This window comes from Buceros rhinoceros, unplaced genomic scaffold, assembly GCF_000710305.1.
Source record: "Buceros rhinoceros silvestris isolate BGI_N320 unplaced genomic scaffold, ASM71030v1 scaffold14053, whole genome shotgun sequence".
Classification (NCBI taxonomy): Eukaryota; Metazoa; Chordata; class Aves; order Bucerotiformes; family Bucerotidae; genus Buceros; species Buceros rhinoceros.
Window position 1 is genome coordinate 7,670 of NW_010403117.1, and position 3,195 is coordinate 10,864.

Below are 3,195 nucleotides of genomic sequence, written 5' to 3' on the forward strand. Positions count from 1 at the left end.
TTTTTTTGGGGTTTGGTTTTTTTTTTTTTCTTTTTTTTTTGGTTTTTTTTTTTTTTTAGGGGAGGGAGGGAGAAGGGTCGCAGTCAAAACTTGACAGATTTTTATCCAAAAAAGTGAACAGAGCTGCGGATGCTGTAGATTTGGGGTAACATTTGAATAAATCTGCAGTAATAAGGAACCTGTTTCCTGTCCCCTCCTACCAACAGCAAAACTCACAAATGACCACAAGCAATTAGAGTATTTTCTGTGTTTAACAATATACCCCTAAGCTCCTATGTCTCATTTCTTTGTTCATTTGATGTAATAGTCTTTCAGGGCTTAAGATACTTAAATTATGAATTAGAAAACAGATGCTGAAAAGCAAAAGGGATCTGTAATTCTGCCACACTTGAAGTATGAGCATGTCGGGATGGCTGAGCAGCTCTGTGGTAACTCGGGTTTCAGAGGATGACTTCAGCTACAGTCCCTTTTCCTAAGGGTGCACATATTAGTAGACAACGAGTAATCTCTTGCAGTACTCCCAAGAAAACCACCACTTTGACAATGTTATGCTTGTCAGTATTGCAGTTACTGTAAAATAATTTAAGGCGTATTGATTAAATTTTCCTTAAATTTTGAAAAAGGTGTTTGATTTTTTCCAGTCTCTTTTTTGATGGAGTTCAGTTGCTGAAATAGAAATGTCAGTGCTGAAGCAGAATCATGTTTTCAGCTGTGCTGTTAGTGGGGATGAGACTTCCTCGTCAGGAGCAGTACAGTCTGGCTGGTGATGGTGGTCACTTCGTGAGCAATGAAGCGGGCAGACAGAAACGGGGGCTCTTCACAGAGGTACTTGCTAATTCTTAAAAAAGGCAGGAGGAGGATACAGACGTTTTAACTGCTGCTGGGGAGGGGAGGGTGCATGGCAGGTAGCGATCCCCCGCCCGGCAATGGAAAAGCTCTCACAAAGTGCTGGTTTATAGTGCCCAGTTCTTCAGCAGTTTAATCCACGGGTTATCGCCGCGTGTTGGTCTGATGCTCAGCTGCTGTGTCTGCCCTGATCTGTTCATAGGCTCCAGGAGTTGAACCGCTGCGTTGACGCTTCTGGTGAGACTGGGCGTGTGAGTGTGTCCTCGGAGGAAACTTCCACCGTACACATGCGTGAGTCATGGCGATGGCTCGGCACCCATGGGCGTTTGCTCTTCCCTCAGACCTGCGCGTTCTCTTGAATGTACCTTCCTGCTGCCACTGGAAGTTACAGACAAGGTTCTTCTTGGGTGACCAGAGCCAGCTTTTGCCCGCATCGCTGAGAGCTGTGGGAAGCGTCCTACGAGTGAAAAGCCTTTGAGAACCACACGCTGCTGCGCAAAACCGCTCTGACTCCCGTTCGTGCTATCGCTGGCTGTTACAGCGAACTTTAGAACTCACACACGCTTGAAAGATTTCAGTTTCCTTCCAGAAGCGAATTTCTGCTCTGATACGTTATTACACATCATCATCCTTAATAGAAGTGGCAAGTCGGTTCTATTCAGCAGATGTTTCACTCTGTGCTCGCAGTTCTGTTTCCTCAGATGACCAGACCACGTCTGCCCTGGCACAAAGTCCTTGCTCCTTTCGATGAAGAACTTCACCTGCTGACGGAGCGTGATCTCCTGTATTTGCGCAAATAAATTACAGCGATCACCTTTAGTAACGAGGTCTGATTAAATACAGAATTGTTCCAGTAAGTGTAAAAGCTCCCAGGCTGTCCTGAGCACATCAGGTTCTAACCCTCACACACCGTGTTTCTGTGAAGCCAGCTCACTACCTTGCAAGTACGAATGCGGTTTGATTTAAAGCTTGCTCTGATCTGTGCAGAGCTTCCAGGGGGTGACTCGTGTTGAACTGCTAGAAACAACCTTCTTGCTCACCACAGCACAAGCAAAGTGCAGAGGAAAAGCTTTAGCTCGTCTCTGTAGCACTGGCCGCTGAGTTTGGAAAGACCGTATGGAAAGGTATGTGCTTAGAGACAAACGTTCACCAAGTCCTTGCTCTGGCAGTAGACGATGCTCCACCTTGTACTGGGGTTCGACCAGTGAGTTTCAGGAGCGTTTTGAGTTCCCAAAATGTGAGGAGAACTTAGCAGCAAATTTCTAACTGGTCTCTTGGGGGCAGGAGACAAATGGGTGGGAGTAGAAGGTCAAACATGTTAATTCATAGAGGGCTTCATCAAAACCCAGCGTCTAGATGGGAACACTTGAATATCCCAAATTTCTGGTATGTTAATGACTGTGATTATGTCATGTTTATTGCCTTTCCAAAATCAATTCCACTGATTTCCTGTAATAATGTTTTCTCCTAGATCTTGCTTCAATTTTGGTTACGTGTCAGACGATGGACTGTTGCCGTCACGAGGAATGACAAGATCGTGTGCTGTAATCCCTCACTCCTACATTTGCCTGTCCTATTTAGTGGGACTTTCTGTTCTTTTTACTCTCCGTAAAATCTGAGCTCTCCCCGCTGTCTGTTACCTCAGTGTCCTCTCTGGTTTTCAGGTGAAATCCTGACATCACATGCTCCCATCCGGCATTGTCTCTCAACATCTTCTTGTTGCTCAGGTTAAAGCACTCCAACGCAAATGCTGGTCGTGCTCTTTTAAAACCACTTGTTATCACACCCAGTCTTCAAAGTACTTCTTATCTACAGAAGGTGAAATTGCCTTTCCCAGTCTGTCCATTTTTTGTCCCAGTTTGTCGATATTTTCTCGGTGACTCTTTTTCAGGTCACTCATTTTGATTTGAGGCAGCCGCTGGCTGCAGTTCAGTGCGTTCCTGGTAGGTTCAGGTGACATTTGTGCAAGCACCAACAAATTACACGGCGTGTCCTTTTTTAAAAAGCATGTTTTTACAGTGCTCTCGTGCCTTTCCTCTGCACTGCTGATGGCGTCTGCTCCCAAGGGGCTGTTTGTCATTTATTGATGGACAAATACCTTGAGAAGCCACAGAGAGCAGGGGCTGGTTTGGTGTTTTGTGTGAAACCAGGTGTTCCTCCATCCCCACAGCTGGAGAGGAGCGTCCTGGGATGTACAGGGAGCACCTGCATCGCTCGCACAATGCCCCTCTCTGGAACCATCGTCTGTTTCTGAGGAGCTGAGCTCCAGAGTGGGATACTGGAGAGCCCGTTCCTTTGGGTCTGTGCTGAGAAGCTGGAACACCCTCAGGCTTGTCTCTGGGATGTTTT